The following is a 19,153-nucleotide window of genomic DNA, read 5'->3' on the forward strand; positions in this document are numbered from 1 at the left end:
ATCAGTACAGATACTGTCAGTAACACAGGGCACTTTGGCAGAGGGTTTACTGAATGACAGAATGAGGGAGCTGGATTAACATCAGTACAGATACAGTCAGTGACACAGGGTGCTGGGGGAGAGGGGTTACTGAGTGACAGTGTGAGGGAGCTGGATTAACATCAGTACAGATAGAGTCAGTAACACAGGGTGCTGGGGAGAGGGGATACTGAGTGACAGTGTGGGGGAGCTGGATTAACAGCAGTACAGATACAGTCAGTAACACAGGCTGCTGGGAGAAGGGTTACTGAGTGATAGGGTGAGGGAGCTGGATTAACATTAGTACAGATACAGTCAGTAACAAAGGGCACAGGGAGAGCAGTGTTACTGAGTGACAGTGTGAGATGAGCTGGATTAACATCAGTACAGCTACAGTCCGTAGTAAAGGAACAGGGGGAGAGGGGTTATTGAGTGACAGTGTGAGGGAGCTGGATTGACATCAGTACATATACAGTCAGTAACAGAGAGTGCTGGGGGAGAAGGGTTACTGAGTGACAGTGTGAGGGAGCTGGATTAACATCAGTACAGATACAGTCAATAACACAGGGCGTTGGGGAAGAGGGGTAATTGATTGACAAGGTGAGGGAGCTGTATCAGCATCAGTACAGATACAGTCAGTAACACAGGGTGCTGGGGGAGAGGGGTTACTGAGTGACAGTGTGAGGGAGCTGGATTAACATCAGTACAGATACAGTCAGTAACACAGGGCGCTGGGGGAGAGGGGTTACTGAGTGACAGTGTGGGGGAGCTGGATTAACAGCAGTAAAGATACAGTCAGTAACACAGGCTGCTGGGAGAAGGGTTACTGAGTGACAGTGTGAGGGAGCTGGATTAACATCAGTACAGATACTATCAGTAACACAGGGCACTGGGGGAGAGAAGTTACTGAATGACAGATTGTGGGAGCTGGATTGACATCAGTACAGATACAGTCAGTATCACAGAGCGCTGGGGGAGAAGGGTTACTGAGTGACAGTGTGAGGGAGCTGGATTAATATCGGTACAGATAGTGTCAGTAACACATTGTGCTGGGGGAGAGGGGTTACTGAGTGACAGTGTGGGGGAGCTGGATTAACAGCAGTACAGATACAGTCAGTAACACAGGGCATTTTGGGAGAGGGGTTACTGAGTGACAGTGTGTGGGAGCTGGATTAACATCAGTAGAGATACAGTCAGCAACACAGGGCACTGTGGGAGAGGGGTTACTTAATGACAGTGTGGGGGAGCTGGATTAACATCAGTACAGATACTATCAGTAACACAGGGCACTTTGGGAGAGGGTATACTGAATGACAGTATGAGGGAGCTGGATTAACATCAGTACAGCTACAGTCCGTTAAAGGGCACAGGGGGAGAGGGTTTATTATGTGACAGTGTGAGGGATCTGGATTAACATCAGTCCAGATATAGTCAGTAATACAGGGCGCTGGAAGAGAGCAGTTACTGAGTGACAGTTTGAGTAAGCTGGATTAACATCAGTCCAGATATAGACACTAACACAGGGTGCTGGAAGAGAGCAGATACTGAGTGACAGTGTGAGGGAGCGGGATTAACATCAGTACAGATACAGTCAGTAACACAGGGTGCTGGGGGTGAGGAGTTACTGAGTGACAGTGTGAAGGATCTGGATTAACATCAGTACAGATACAGTCAGTAACACAGTGCGCTTGGGGAGAGGGGTTAATGAGTGACAGTGTGAGGGAGCTTGATTAACATCAGTACAGATAGAGTCAGTAACACAGGGTGCTGGGGAGAGGAGTTACTGGGTGACAGTGCGGGGGAGTTGGATTAACAGCAGTACAGATACAGTCAGTAACACAGGCTGCAGGAGAAGGGTTACTGAGTGACAGGGTGAGGGAGCTGGATTAACATCTGTACAGATACAGTCAGTAACAAAGGGCACAGGGAGAGCGTTGTTACTGAGTGACATTGTGAGAGGAGCTGGATTAACATCAGTACAGCTACAGTCCATAACAAGGGAATAGGGGGAGAGAGGTTATTGAGTGACAGTGTGAGGGAGCTGGATTAACATCAGTACAGCTACAGTCCGTAACAAAGGAACAGGGGGAGAGGGGTTATTGAGTGACAGTGTGAGGGAGCTGGATTGACATCAGTACATATACAGTCAGTAACAGAGAGTGCTGGGGGAGAAGGGTTACTGAGTGACAGTGTGAGGGAGCTGGATTAGCATCAGTACAGATACAGTCAATAACACAGGGCGTTGGGGAAGAGGGGTAATTGATTGACAAGGTGAGGGAGCTGTATCAGCATCAGTACAGATACAGTCAGTAACACAGGGTGATGGGGGAGAGGGGTTACTGAGTGACAGTGTGAGGGAGCTGGATTAACATCAGTACAGATACAGTCAGTAACACAGGGTGCTGGGGGAGAGGGGTTACTGAGTGACAGTGTGGGGGAGCTGGATTAACAGCAGTAAAGATACAGTCAGTAACACAGGCTGCTGGGAGAAGGGTTACTGAGTGACAGTGTGAGGGAGCTGGATTAACATCAGTACAGATACTATCAGTAACACAGTGCACTGGGGGAGAGAAGTTACTGAATGACAGATTGTGGGAGCTGTATTGACATCAGTACAGATACAGTCAGTGTCACAGAGCGCTGGGGGAGAAGGGTTACTGAGTGACATTGTGAGGGAGCTGGATTAATATCGGTACAGATAGTGTCAGTAACACATTGTGCTGGTGGAGAAGGGTTACTGAGTGTCAGTGTGGGGGAGCTGGATTAACAGCAGTACAGATACAGTCAGTAACACAGGGCATTTTGGGAGAGGGGTTACTGAGTGACAGTGTGTGGGAGCTGGATTAACATCAGTAGAGATACAGTCAGCAACACAGGGCACTGTGGGAGAGGGGTTACTTAATGACAGTGTGGGGGAGCTGGATTAACATCAGTACAGATACTATCAGTAACACAGGGCACTTTGGGAGAGGGTATACTGAACGACAGTATGAGGGAGCTGGATTAACATCAGTACAGCTACAGTCCGTTAAAGGGCACAGGGGGAGAGGGTTTATTATGTGACAGTGTGAGGGAGCTGGATTAACATCAGTCCAGATATAGTCAGTAATACAGGGCGCTGGAAGAGAGCAGTTACTGAGTGACAGTTTGAGTAAGCTGGATTAACATCAGTCCAGATATAGACACTAACACAGGGTGCTGGAAGAGAGCAGATACTGAGTGACAGTGTGAGGGAGCGGGATTAACATCAGTACAGATACAGTCAGTAACACAGGGTGCTGTGGGTGAGGGGTTACTGAGTGACATTGTGAAGGATCTGGATTAACATCAGTACAGATACAGTCAGTAACACAGTGCGCTTGGGGAGAGGGGTTAATGAGTGACAGTGTGAGGGAGCTTGATTAACATCAGTACAGATAGAGTCAGTAACACAGGGTGCTGGGGAGAGGAGTTACTGGGTGACAGTGCGGGGGAGCTGGATTAACAGCAGTACAGATACAGTCAGTAACACATGCTGCAGGAGAAGGGTTACTGAGTGACAGGGTGAGGGAGCTGGATTAACATCTGTACAGATACAGTCAGTAACAAAGGGCACAGGGAGAGCGTTGTTACTGAGTGACATTGTGAGAGGAGCTGGATTAACATCAGTACAGCTACAGTCCATAAAAAGGGAATAGGGGGAGAGAGGTTATTGAGTGAGAGTGTAAGGGAGCTGGATTGACATCAGTACAGATACAGTCCGTAACAGAGAGTGCTGGGGGAGAAGGGTTACTGAGTGACAGTGTGAGGGAGCTGGATTAACATCAGTAAAGATACAGTCAATAACACAGAGCGTTGGGGAAGAGGGGTAATTGATTGACATGGTGAGGGAGCTGTATCAACATCAGTACAGATACAGTCAGTAACACAGGGTGCTGGGGGAGAGGGGTTACTTAGTGACAGTTTGAGGGATCTGGATTAACATCACTACAGATACAGTCAGTAACACAGGGCGCTGGAAGAGAGCAGTTACTGAGTGACAGTTTGAGTGAGCTGGATTAACATCAGTCCAGATATAGACATTAACACAGGGCGCTGGAAGAGAGCAGTTACTGAGTGACAGTATGAGGGAGCGGGATTAAAATTAGTAGAGATACAGTCAGTAACACAGCGTGCTGGGGGTGAGGGGTTACTGAGTGACAATGTGGGGGAGCTGGATTAACAGCAGTACAGATACAGTCAGTAACACAGTCTGCTGGGAGAACGGTTACTGAGTGACAGGGTGAGGGAGCTGGATTAACATCAGTACAGCTACAGTCCGTAACAAGGGAACAGTGGGAGAGACGTTATTGAGTGAGAGTGTGAGGGAGCTGGATTGACATCATTACAGATACAGTCAGTAACAGAGAGTGCTGGGGGAGAAGGGTTACTGAGTGACAGTGTGAGGGAGCTGGATTAACATCAGTACAGATACAGACAATAACACAGGCTGCTGGGGGAAGGGTTACTGAGTGACAGTGTGAGGGAGCTGGATTAACATCAGTAAAGATACAGTCAATAACACAGGGCGTTGGGGAAGAGGGGTAATTGATTGACAAGGTGAGGGAGCTGTATCAACATCAGTACAGATACAGTCAGTAACACAGGGTGCTGGGGGAGAGGGGTTACTTAGTGAGAGTTTGAGGGATCTGGATTAACATCAGTATAGATACAGTCAGTAACACAGGGCGCTGGAAGAGAGCAGTTACTGAGTGACAGTTTGAGTGAGCTGGATTAACATCAGTCCAGATATAGACATTAACACAGGGCGCTGGAAGAGAGCAGTTACTGAGTGACAGTATGAGGGAGCGGGATTAAAATTAGTACAGATACAGTCAGTAACACAGGGTGCTGGGGGTGAGGGGTTACTGAGTGACAGTGTGAAGTATCTGGATTAAAATCAGTACAGATACAGTGAGTAACACAGGCTGCTGGGTAAAGGGTTATTGAGTGACAGTGTGAGGGAGCTGGATTAACATCAGTACAGATACAGTCAGTAACGCAGCGTGCTGGGGGAGAGGGGTTACTGGGTGACAGTGTGGGGGAGCTGGATTAACAGCAGTACAGATACAGTCAGTAACACAGTCTGCTGGGAGAATCGTTACTGAGTGACAGGGTGAGGGAGCTGGATTAACATCAGTACAGCTACAGTCCGTAACAAGGGAACAGTGGGAGAGACGTTATTGAGTGAGAATGTGAGGGAGCTGGATTGACATCATTACAGATACAGTCAGTAACAGAGAGTGCTGGGGGAGAAGGGTTACTGAGTGATAGTGTGAGGGAGCTGGATTAACATCAGTACAGATACAGTCAATAACACAGGCTGCTGGGTGAAGGGTTACTGAGTGACAGGGTGAGGGAGCTGTATCAACATCAGTACAGATACAGTCAGTAACACAGGGTGCTGGGGGAGAGGGGTTACTGAGTGACAGTGTGAGGGAGCTGGATTAACATCAGTACAGATACAGTCAGTAACACAGGGCACTGGGGGAGAGAGGTTACTGAATGACAGTTTGCGGGAGCTGGATTGACATCAGTACAGATACAGTCAGTATGACAGAGCGCTGGGGGAGAAGGGTTACTGAGTGACAGTGTGAGGGAGCTGGATTAATATCAGTACAGATAGTGTCAGTAACACAGGTTGCTGGGGGAGAGGGGTTACTGAGTGACAGTGTGGGTGAGTTGGATTAACATCAGTACAGATGCTGTCAGTAATACAGGGCACTTCGGGAGAGGGTTTACTGAATGACAGTATGAGGGAGCTGGATTAACATCTGTACAGCTACAGTCCGTTAAAGGGCAAAGGGGGAGAGAGTTTATTGAGTGACAGTGTGAGGGAGCTGGTTTAACATCAGTCCAGATATAGTCATTAATACAGGGTGCTGGAAGAGAGCAGTTACTGAGTGACAGTTTGAGTTAGCTGGATTAACATCAGTCCAGATACAGACAGTAACACAGGGCGCTGGAAGAGAGCAGTTACTGAGTGACAGTGTGAGGGAGCGGGATTAACATCACTACAGATACAGTCAGTAACACAGGGTGCTGGGGGAGAGGGGTTACTGAGTGACAGTGTGAGGGAGCTGGATTGACATCAGTACTGATACAGTCCGGAACACCGAGTGCTGGTGGAGAAGGGTTACTGAGTGACAGGGTGAGGGCGCTGGATTACCATCAGTACAGGTACAGTCAATAACACAGGGCATTGGGGAAGAGGGGTAATTGATTGACAAGGTGAGGGAGCTGTATCAACATCAGTACAGATACATTCAGGAACACAGGGTGCTGGGGGAAAGGGTTTACTGAGTGACAGTGTGAGGGAGCTGTATCAACATTAGTACAGATACATTCAGGAACACAGGGTGCTGGGGGTGAGGGTTACTGAGTGACAGTGTGAGGGAGCTGGATCAACATCAGTACAGATACAGTCAGTAACACAGGGCACTGGGGGAGAGGGGTTACTGAGTGACAGTGTGGAGGAGCTGTATTAACAGCAGTACAGATTCAGTCAGTAACACAGGCTGCTATGAGTGGGGTTACTGAGTGACAGTGTGAGGCAGCTGGATTAACATCCGTACAGAAACAGTCAATAACACAGGGCGCTGGGGAAGAGGGGTAATTGATTGACAAGGTGAGGGAGCTATATCAACATCAGTACAGATACAGTCAGTAAAGCAGTGCGCTGGGGGAGAGGGGTTACTGAGTGATATTGTGAGGGAGCTGGATTAACATCAGTACAGAAAAAGTCAGTAACACAGGGCACTGGCGGAGAGGGGTTACTGAGTGACAGTTTGGGGGAGCTGGAATAACAGCAGTACAGATACAGTCAGTAACACAGGCTGCTGGGAGAGGGGTTACTGAGTGACAGTATGAGGGATCAGGATTAACATCAGTACAGATAGAGTCAGTAACACAGGGTGCTGGGGGAGAGGGGTTACTGAGTGACAGTGTGGGGGAGCTGGATTAACAGCAGTACAGATACAGTCAGTAATACAGGGCTGCTGGGAGAGGGGTTACTTAGTGACAGTATGAGGGATCTGGATTAACATCAGTAAAGATACATTCATTAACACAGGGAACTGGGGCAGAGGGTTAACTGAGTGACAGTGTGAGCGAGTTGGTTTAACATCACTAGAAACACAGTCAGTAACACAGGGCGCTTAGGGGGATAGGGTTACTGAGTGGAGGTGTTAGGGAGCAGAATTAAGATCAGTACAGATACAGTCAGTAAAACAGAGTGCTGGGGGAGAGGGTCTACTGAGTGACAGTGTGAGGGAGCTGGATTAACATCAGTAGAGATACAATTAGCAACACAGGGCACTGTGGTAGAGGGGTTACTTAATGACAGTTTTGGGGAGCTGGATTAGAAACAGAAACATAGAAACATAGAAAATAGGTGCAGGAGTAGGCCATTCGGCCCTTCTAGCCTGCACCGCCATTCAATGAGTTCATGGCTGAACATTCAACATTCAGTACCCCATTCCTGCTTTCTCGCCATACCCCTTGATCCCCCTAGTAGTAAGGACCTCATCTAACTCCTTTTTGAATATATTTAGTGAATTGGCCTCAACAACTTTCTGTGGTAGAGAATTCCACAGATTCACCACTCTCTGGGTGAAGAAGTTCCTCCGCATCTCGGTCCTAAATGGCTTACCTCTTATCCTTAGACTGTGACCCCTGGTTCTGGACTTCCCCAACATTGGGAACATTCTTCCTGCATCTAACCTGTCTAACCCCATCAGAATTTTAAACGTTTCATGAGGTCCCCTCTCATTCTTCTGGAGTCCAGTGAATACAAGCCCAGTTGATGCAGTCTTTCTTGATAGATCAGTCCCGCCATCCCGGGAATCAGTCTGGTGAAACTTTGCTGCACTCCCTCAATAGCAAGAATGTCCTTCCTCAGGTTAGGAGACCAAAACTGTACACAATACTCCAGGTGTGGCCTCACCAATGCCCTGTACAACTGTAGCAACACCTCCCTGCCCTTGTACTCAAATCCCCTTGCTATAAAGGCCAACATGCCATTTGCTTTCTTAACCGCCTGCTGCACCTGCATGCCAACCTTCAATGACTGATGTACCATGACACCCAAGTCTCTTTGCACCTCCCCTTTTCCTAATCTGTCACCATTCAGATAATAGTCTGTCTCTCTGTTTTTACCACCAAAGTGGATAACCTCACATTTATCCACATTATACTTCATCTGCCATGCATTTGCCCACTCACCTAACCTATCCAAGTCGCTCTGCAGCCTCACAGCATCCTCCTCGCAGCTCACATTGCCACCCAACTTAGTGTCATCCGCAAATTTGGAGATATTACATTTAATCCCCTCATCTAAATCATTAATGTACAGTGTAAACAGCTGGAGCCCCAGCACAGAACCTTGCGGTACCCCACTAGTCACTGCCTGCCATTCTGAAAAGTACCCATTTACTCCTACTCTTTGCTTCCTGTCTGACAACCAGTTCTCAATCCATGTCAGCACACTATCCCCAATCCCATGTGCTCTAACTTTGCACATCAATCTCTTGTGTGGGACCTTGTCGAACGCCTTCTGAAATTCCAAATATACCACATCAACTGGTTCTGCCTTGTCCACTCTACTGGAAACATCCTCAAAAAATTCCAGAAGATTTGTCAAGCATGATTTCCCTTTCACAAATCCATGCTGACTTGGACCTATCATGTCACCTCTTTCCAAATGCACTGCTATGACATCCTTAATAATTGATTCCATCATTTTACCCACTACTGATGACAGGCTGACCGGTCTATAATTCCCTGTTTTCTCTCTCCCTCCTTTTTTAAAAAGTGGGGTTACATTGGCTACCCTCCACTCTATAGGAACTGATCCAGAGTCAATGGAATGTTGAAAAATGACTGTCAATGCATCCACTATTTCCAAGGCCACCTCCTTAAGTAATCTGGGATGCAGTCCATCAGGCCCTGGGGATTTATCGGCCTTCAATCCCATCAATTTCCCCAACACAATTTCCAGGCTAATAAGGATTTCCCTCAGTTCCTCCTCCTTACTAGACCCCCTGACCCCTTTTATAACCGGAATGTAGTTTGTGACCTCCTTCATGAATACCGAACCAAAGTACTTGATCAATTGGTCCGCCATTTCTTTGTTCCCCGTTATGACTTCCCCTGATTCTGACTGCAGGGGACCTACGTTTGTCTTTACTAACCTTTTTCTCTTTACATATCTATAGAAAGTTTTGCAATCCGTCCTAATGTTCCCTGCAAGCTTCTTCTCATACTCCATTTTCCCTGCCTTAATCAAACCCTTTGTCCTCCTCTGCTGAGTTCTAAATTTCTCCCTGTCCGCAGGTTCGCTGCTATTTCTGGCCAATTTGTATGCCACTTCCTTGGCTTTAATACTATCCCTGATTTCCCTTGATAGCCACGGTTGAGCCACCTTCCCTTTTTTATTTTTATGCCAGACAGGAATGTACAATTGTTGTAGTTCATCCATGCGGTCTCTAAATGTTTGCCATTGCCCATCCACTGTCAACCCCTTAAGTATCATTCGCCAATCCATCCCAGCCAATTCATGCCTCATACCTTCAAAGTTAGCCTTCTTTAAGTTATGGACCATGGTCTCTGAATTAACTGTTTCATTCTCCATCCCAATGCAGAATTCCACCATATTATGGTCACTCTTCCCCAAGGGGCCTCGCACAACGAGATTGCTAATTAATCCTCTCTCATTACATAACACCCAGTCTAAGATGGCCTACCCCCTAGTTGGTTCCTCGACATATTGGTTTAAAAAACCATCCCTTATGCACTCCAGGAAATTGTCCTCCATCGTATTGCTTCCAGATTGGTTAGCCCAATCTATGTGTACAGCTACAGTCCGTTAAAGCGCACAGGGCGAGATGGTTTATTGAGTGACAGTGTGAGGCAGATGGAATAACATCAGTACAGATACAGTCAGTAACACAGGGCATTTTGGGAGAGGGTCTACTGATTGACAGTGTGTGGGAGCTGGATTAACATCAGTAGAGATATAGTCAGCAACACAGGACACTGTGGGAGAGGGGTTACTTAATGACAGTGTGGGGGAGCTGGATTAACATCAGCACAGATACTGTCAGTAACACAGGGCACTTTGGGAGAGGGTTTACTGAATGACAGTATGAGGCAGCTGGATTAACATCAGTACAGATAAAGTCAGTGACACAGGGTGCTGGGGGAGAGGGTTTACTGAGTGACAGTGTGAGGGAGCTGGATTAACATCAGTACAGATAGAGTCAGTAACACAGGGTGCTGGGAGAGAGGGGTTACTGAGTGACAGTGTGGGGGAGCTGGATTAACAGCAGTACAGATGCAGTCAGTAACACAGGCTGCTGGGAGAAGGGTTACTGAGTGATAGGGTGAGGGAGCTGGATTAACATCAGTACAGATACATAGAAACATAGAAACATAGAAAATAGGTGCAGGAGTAGGCCATTCGGCCCTTCTAGCCTGCACCGCCATTCAATGAGTTCATGGCTGAACATTCAACTTCAGTACCCCATTCCTGCTTTCTCGCCATACCCCTTGATCCCCCTAGCAGTAAGGACCTCATCTAACTCCTTTTTGAATATATTTAGTGAATTGGCCTCAACAACTTTCTGTGGTAGAGAATTCCACAGGTTCACCACTCTCTGGGTGAAGAAGTTCCTCCGCATCTCGGTCCTAAATGGCTTACCCCTTATCCTTAGACTGTGACCCCTGGTTCTGGACTTCCCCAACATTGGGAACATTCTTCCTGCATCTAACCTGTCTAACCCCGTCAGAATTTTATATGTTTCTATGAGGTCCCCTCTCATTCTTCTGAACTCCAGTGAATACAAGCCCAGTTGATCCAGTCTTTCTTGATAGGTCAGTCCCGCCATCCCGGGAATCAGTCTGGTGAACCTTCGCTGCACTCCCTCAATAGCAAGAATGTCCTTCCTCAGGTTAGGAGACCAAAACTGTACACAATACTCCAGGTGTGGCCTCACCAATGCCCTGTACAACTGTAGCAACACCTCCCTGCCCCTGTACTCAAATCCCCTTGCTATGAAGGCCAACATGCCATTTGCTTTCTTAACCGCCTGCTGCACCTGCATGCCAACCTTCAATGACTGATGTACCATGACACCCAGGTCTCTTTGCACCTCCCCTTTTCCTAATCTGTCACCATTCAGATAATAGTCTGTCTCTCTGTTTTTACCACCAAAGTGGATAACCTCACATTTATCCACATTATACTTCATCTGCCATGCATTTGCCCACTCACCTAACCTATCCAAGTCGCTCTGCAGCCTCACAGCATCCTCCTCGCAGCTCACACTGCCACCCAACTTAGTGTCATCCGCAAATTTGGAGATACTACATTTAATCCCCTCATCTAAATCATTAATGTACAGTGTAAACAGCTGGGGCCCCAGCACAGAACCTTGCGGTACCCCACTAGTCACTGCCTGCCATTCTGAAAAGTCCCCATTTACTCCTACTCTTTGCTTCCTGTCTGACAACCAGTTCTCAATCCATGTCAGTACACTACCCCCAATCCCATGTGCTCTAACTTTGCACATCAATCTCTTGTGTGGGACCTTGTCGAACGCCTTCTAAAAGTCCAAATATACCACATCAACTGGTTCTCCCTTATCCACTCTACTGGAAACATCCTCAAAAAATTCCAGAAGATTTGTCAAGCATGATTTCCCTTTCACAAATCCATGCTGACTTGGACCTATCATGTCACCTCTTTCCAAATGCACTGCTATGACATCCTTAATAATTGATTCCATCATTTTACCCACTACCGATGTCAGGCTGACCGGTCTATAATTCCCTGTTTTCTCTCTCCCACCTTTTTTAAAAAGTGGGGTTACATTGGCTACCCTCCACTCCATAGGAACTGATCCAGAGTCAATGGAATGTTGGAAAATGACTGTCAATGCATCCACTATTTCCAAGGCCACCTCCTTAAGTACTCTGGGATGCAGTCCATCAGGCCCTGGGGATTTATCGGCCTTCAATCCCATCAATTTCCCCAACACAATTTCCCGGCTAATAAGGATTTCCCTCAGTTCCTCCTCCTTACTAGACCCCCCGACCCCTTTTATAACCGGAAGGTTGTTCGTGTCCTCCTTCGTGAATACCGAACCAAAGTACTTGTTCAATTGGTCCGCCATTTCTTTGTTCCCCGTTATGACTTCCCCTGATTCTGACTGCAGGGGACCTACGTTTGTCTTTACTAACCTTTTTCTCTTTACATATCTATAGAAACTTTTGCAATCCGTCTTAATGTTCCCTGCAAGCTTCTTCTCATACTCCATTTTCCCTGCCTTAATCAAACCCTTTGTCCTCCTCTGCTGAGTTCTAAATTTCTCCCTGTCCGCAGGTTCGCTGCTATTTCTGGCCAATTTGTATGCCACTTCCTTGGCTTTAATACTATCCCTGATTTCCCTTGATAGCCACGGTTGAGCCACCTTCCCTTTTTTATTTTTATGCCAGACAGGAATGTACAATTGTTGTAGTTCATCCATGCGGTCTCTAAATGTTTGCCATTGCCCATCCACTGTCAACCCCTTAAGTATCATTCGCCAATCCATCCCAGCCAATTCATGCCTCATACCTTCAAAGTTAGCCTTCTTTAAGTTATGGACCATGGTCTCTGAATTAACTGTTTCATTCTCCATCCCAATGCAGAATTCCACCATATTATGGTCACTCTTCCCCAAGGGGCCTCGCACAACGAGATTGCTAATTAATCCTCTCTCATTACATAACACCCAGTCTAAGATGGCCTACCCCCTAGTTGGTTCCTCGACATATTGGTTTAAAAAACCATCCCTTATGCACTCCAGGAAATTGTCCTCCATCGTATTGCTTCCAGATTGGTTAGCCCAATCTATGTGTACAGCTACAGTCCGTTAAAGCGCACAGGGCGAGATGGTTTATTGAGTGACAGTGTGAGGCAGATGGAATAACATCAGTACAGATACAGTCAGTAACACAGGGCATTTTGGGAGAGGGTCTACTGATTGACAGTGTGTGGGAGCTGAATTAACATCAGTAGAGATATAGTCAGCAACACAGGACACTGTGGGAGAGGGGTTACTTAATGACAGTGTGGGGGAGCTGGATTAACATCAGCACAGATACTGTCAGTAACACAGGGCACTTTGGGAGAGGGTTTACTGAATGACAGTATGAGGCAGCTGGATTAACATCAGTACAGATAAAGTCAGTGACACAGGGTGCTGGGGGAGAGGGTTTACTGAGTGACAGTGTGAGGGAGCTGGATTAACATCAGTACAGATAGAGTCAGTAACACAGGGTGCTGGGAGAGAGGGGTTACTGAGTGACAGTGTGGGGGAGCTGGATTAACAGCAGTACAGATACAGTCAGTAACACAGGCTGCTGGGAGAAGGGTTACTGAGTGATAGGGTGAGGGAGCTGGATTAACATCAGTACAGATACATAGAAACATAGAAACATAGAAAATAGGTGCAGGAGTAGGCCATTCGGCCCTTCTAGCCTGCACCGCCATTCAATGAGTTCATGGCTGAACATTCAACTTCAGTACCCCATTCCTGCTTTCTCGCCATACCCCTTGATCCCCCTAGCAGTAAGGACCTCATCTAACTCCTTTTTGAATATATTTAGTGAATTGGCCTCAACAACTTTCTGTGGTAGAGAATTCCACAGGTTCACCACTCTCTGGGTGAAGAAGTTCCTCCGCATCTCGGTCCTAAATGGCTTACCCCTTATCCTTAGACTGTGACCCCTGGTTCTGGACTTCCCCAACATTGGGAACATTCTTCCTGCATCTAACCTGTCTAACCCCGTCAGAATTTTATATGTTTCTATGAGGTCCCCTCTCATTCTTCTGAACTCCAGTGAATACAAGCCCAGTTGATCCAGTCTTTCTTGATAGGTCAGTCCCGCCATCCCGGGAATCAGTCTGGTGAACCTTCGCTGCACTCCCTCAATAGCAAGAATGTCCTTCCTCAGGTTAGGAGACCAAAACTGTACACAATACTCCAGGTGTGGCCTCACCAATGCCCTGTACAACTGTAGCAACACCTCCCTGCCCCTGTACTCAAATCCCCTTGCTATGAAGGCCAACATGCCATTTGCTTTCTTAACCGCCTGCTGCACCTGCATGCCAACCTTCAATGACTGATGTACCATGACACCCAGGTCTCTTTGCACCTCCCCTTTTCCTAATCTGTCACCATTCAGATAATAGTCTGTCTCTCTGTTTTTACCACCAAAGTGGATAACCTCACATTTATCCACATTATACTTCATCTGCCATGCATTTGCCCACTCACCTAACCTATCCAAGTCGCTCTGCAGCCTCACAGCATCCTCCTCGCAGCTCACACTGCCACCCAACTTAGTGTCATCCGCAAATTTGGAGATACTACATTTAATCCCCTCATCTAAATCATTAATGTACAGTGTAAACAGCTGGGGCCCCAGCACAGAACCTTGCGGTACCCCACTAGTCACTGCCTGCCATTCTGAAAAGTACCCATTTACTCCTACTCTTTGCTTCCTGTCTGACAACCAGTTCTCAATCCATGTCAGTACACTACCCCCAATCCCATGTGCTCTAACTTTGCACATCAATCTCTTGTGTGGGACCTTGTCGAACACCTTCTAAAAGTCCAAATATACCACATCAACTGGTTCTCCCTTATCCACTCTACTGGAAACATCCTCAAAAAATTCCAGAAGATTTGTCAAGCATGATTTCCCTTTCACAAATCCATGCTGACTTGGACCTATCATGTCACCTCTTTCCAAATGCACTGCTATGACATCCTTAATAATTGATTCCATCATTTTACCCACTACCGATGTCAGGCTGACCGGTCTATAATTCCCTGTTTTCTCTCTCCCTCCTTTTTTAAAAAGTGGGGTTACATTGGCTACCCTCCACTCCATAGGAACTGATCCAGAGTCAATGGAATGTTGGAAAATGACTGTCAATGCATCCACTATTTCCAAGGCCACCTCCTTAAGTACTCTGGGATGCAGTCCATCAGGCCCTGGGGATTTATCGGCCTTCAATCCCATCAATTTCCCCAACACAATTTCCCGGCTAATAAGGATTTCCCTCAGTTCCTCCTCCTTACTAGACCCCCCGACCCCTTTTATAACCGGAAGGTTGTTCGTGTCCTCCTTCGTGAATACCGAACCAAAGTACTTGTTCAATTGGTCCGCCATTTCTTTGTTCCCCGTTATGACTTCCCCTGATTCTGACTGCAGGGGACCTACGTTTGTCTTTACTAACCTTTTTCTCTTTACATATCTATAGAAACTTTTGCAATCCGTCTTAATGTTCCCTGCAAGCTTCTTCTCATACTCCATTTTCCCTGCCCTAATCAAACCCTTTGTCCGCCTCTGCTGAGTTCTAAATTTCTCCCAGTCCCCAGGTTCGCTGCTATTTCTGGCCAATTTGTATGCCACTTCCTTGGCTTTAATACTATCCCTGATTTCCCTTGATAGCCACGGTTGAGCCACCTTCCCTTTTTTATTTCTATGCCAGACAGGAATGTACAATTGTTGTAGTCAGTAACAAAGGGCACAGGGAGAGCGGTGTTACTGAGTGACAGTGTGAGAGGAGCTGGATTAACATCAGTACAGCTACAGTCCGTAACAAGGGAACAGGGGGAGAGGGGTTATTGAGTGACAGTGTGAGGGAGCTGGATTGACATCAGTACATATACAGTCAGTAACAGAGAGTGCTGGGGGAGAAGGGTTACTGAGTGACAGTGTGAGGGAGCTGGATTAACATCAGTACAGATACAGTCAATAACACAGGGCGTTGGGGAAGAGGGGTAATTGATTGACAAGGTGAGGGAGCTGTATCAACATCGGTACAGATACAGTCAGTAACACAGGGTGCTGGGGGAGACGGGTTACTGAGTGACAGTGTGAGTGAGCTGGATTAACATCAGTACAGATACAGTCAGTAACACAGGGCGCAGGGGGAGAGGGGTTACTGAGTGACTGTGTGGGTGAGCTGGATTAACAGCAGTACAGATACAGTCAGTAACACAGGCTGCTGGGAGAAGGGTTACTGAGTGACAGTGTGAGGGAGCTGGATTAACATCAGTACAAATAGAGTCACTAACACAGGGCACTGGGGGAGAGAAGTTACTGAATGACAGTTTGCGGGAGCTGGATTGACATCAGTACAGATACAGTCAGTATCACAGAGCGCTGGGGGAGAAGGGTTACTGAGTGACAGTGTGAGGGAGCTGGATTAATATCGGTACAGATAGTGTCAGTAACAAATTGTGCTGGGGGAGAGGGGTTACTGAGTGACAGTGTGGGGGAGCTGGATTAACAGCAGTACAGATACAGTCAGTAACACAGGGCATTTTGGGAGAGGGGTTACTGAGTGACAGTGTGTGGGAGCTGGATTAACATCAGTAGTGATACAGTCAGCAACACAGGGCACTGTGGGAGAGGGGTTACTTAATGACAGTGTGGGGGAGCTGGATTAACATCAGTACAGATACTGTAAGTAACACAGGGCACTTTGGGAGAGGGTATACTGAATGACAGTATAAGGGAGCTGGATTAACATCAGTACAGCTACAGTCCGTTAAAGGGCACAGGGGGAGAGGGTTTATTATGTGACAGTGTGAGGGATCTGGATTAACATCAATCCAGATATAGTCAGTAATACAGGGCACTGGAAGAGAGCAGTTACTGAGTGACAGTTTGAGTAAGCTGGATTAACATCAGTCCAGATATAGACACTAACACAGGGTGCTGGAAGAGAGAAGACACTGAGTGACAGTGTGAGGGAGCGGGATTAACATCAGTACAGATACAGTCAGTTACACAGGGTGTTGGGGGAGAGGGGTTACTGAGTGAGAGTGTGAGGGAGCTGGATTAACATCAGTACAGATAGAGTCAGTAACACAGGGTGCTGGGGAGAGGAGTTACTGGGTGACAGTGTGGGGGAGCTGGATTAACAGCAGTACAGATACAGTCAGTAACACAGGCTGCAGGAGAAGGGTTACTGAGTGACAGGGTGAGGGAGCTGGATTAACATCTGTACACATACAGTCAGTAACAAAGGGCACAGGGAGAGCGTTGTTACTGAGTGACAGTGTGAGTGAGCTGGATTAACATCAGTACAGATACAGTCAGTAACACAGGGCGCAGGGGGAGAGGGTTTACTGAGTGTCAGTGTGGGGGAGCTGGATTAACAGCAGTACAGATACAGTCAGTAACACAGGCTGCTGGGAGAAGGGTTACTGAGTGACAGGGTGAGGGAGCTGGATTAACATCAGTACAAATAGAGTCATTAACACAGGGCACTGGGGGAGAGAGGTTACTGAATGACAGTTTGCGGGAGCTGGATTGACATCAGTACAGATACAGTCAGTATCACAGAGCGCTGGGGGAGAAGGGTTACTGAGTGACAGTGTGAGGGATCTGGATTAACATCAGTACAGATAGTGTCAGTAACAAATTGTGCTGGGGGAGAGGGGTTACTGAGTGACAGTGTGGGGGAGCTGGATTAACAGCAGTACAGATACAGTCAGTAACACAGGGCATTTTGGTAGAGGGGTTACTGAGTGACAGTGTGTGGGAGCTGGATTAACATCAGTACAGCTACAGTCCGTTAAAGGGCACAGGGGGAGAGGGTTTGTTATGTGACAGTGTGAGGGATCTGGATTAACATCAATCCAGATATAGTCAGTAATACAGGGCACTGGAAGAGAGCAGTTACTGAGTGACAGTTTGAGTAAGCTGGATTAACATCAGTCCAGATATAGACACTAACACAGGGTGCTGGAAGAGAGAAGATACTGAGTGACAGTGTGAGGGAGCGGGATTAACATCAGTACAGATAGAGTCAGTAACACAGGGTGCTGGGGAGAGGAGTTACTGGGTGACAGTGTGGGGGAGCTGGATTAACAGCAGTACAGATACAGTCAGTAACACAGGCTGCAGGAGAAGGGTTACTGAGTGACAGGGTGAGGGAGCTGGATTAACATCTGTACACATACAGTCAGTAACAAAGGGCACAGGGAGAGCGTTGTTACTGAGTGACAGTGTGAGTGAGCTGGATTAACATCAGTACAGATACAGTCAGTAACACAGGGCGCAGGGGGAGAGGGTTTACTGAGTGTCAGTGTGGGGGAGCTGGATTAACAGCAGTACAGATACAGTCAGTAACACAGGCTGCTGGGAGAAGGGTTACTGAGTGACAGGGTGAGGGAGCTGGATTAACATCAGTACAAATAGAGTCATTAACACAGGGCACTGGGGGAGAGAGGTTACTGAATGACAGTTTGCGGGAGCTGGATTGACATCAGTACAGATACAGTCAGTATCACAGAGCGCTGGGGGAGAAGGGTTACTGAGTGACAGTGTGAGGGATCTGGATTAACATCAGTACAGATAGTGTCAGTAACAAATTGTGCTGGGGGAGAGGGGTTACTGAGTGACAGTGTGGGGGAGCTGGATTAACAGCAGTACAGATACAGTCAGTAACACAGGGCATTTTGGTAGAGGGGTTACTGAGTGACAGTGTGTGGGAGCTGGATTAACATCAGTACAGCTACAGTCCGTTAAAGGGCACAGGGGGAGAGGGTTTGTTATGTGACAGTGTGAGGGATCTGGATTAACATCAATCCAGATATAGTCAGTAATACAGGGCACTGGAAGAGAGCAGTTACTGAGTGACAGTTTGAGTAAGCTGGATTAACATCAGTCCAGATATAGACACTAACACAGGGTGCTGGAAGAGAGAAGATACTGAGTGACAGTGTGAGGGAGCGGGATTAACATCAGTACAGATACAGTCAGTAACACAGGGCGCTGGGGGAGAGGGGTTACTGAGTGAGAGTGTGAGGGAGCTGGATTAAAATCAGTACAGATAGAGTCAGTAACACGGGGTGCTGGGGAGAGGAGTTACTGGGTGACAGTGTGGGGGAGCTGGATTAACAGCAGTACAGATACAGTCAGTAACACAGGCTGCAGGAGAAGGGTTACTGAGTGACAGGGTGAGGGAGCTGGATTAACATCTGTACAGATACAGTCAGTAACAAAGGGCACAGGGAGAGCGTTGTTACTGAGTGACAGTGTGAGAGGA

The sequence above is a fragment of the Pristiophorus japonicus genome, chromosome Y (genome assembly GCF_044704955.1).
Source record: "Pristiophorus japonicus isolate sPriJap1 chromosome Y, sPriJap1.hap1, whole genome shotgun sequence".
NCBI lineage: Eukaryota > Metazoa > Chordata > Chondrichthyes > Pristiophoridae > Pristiophorus > Pristiophorus japonicus.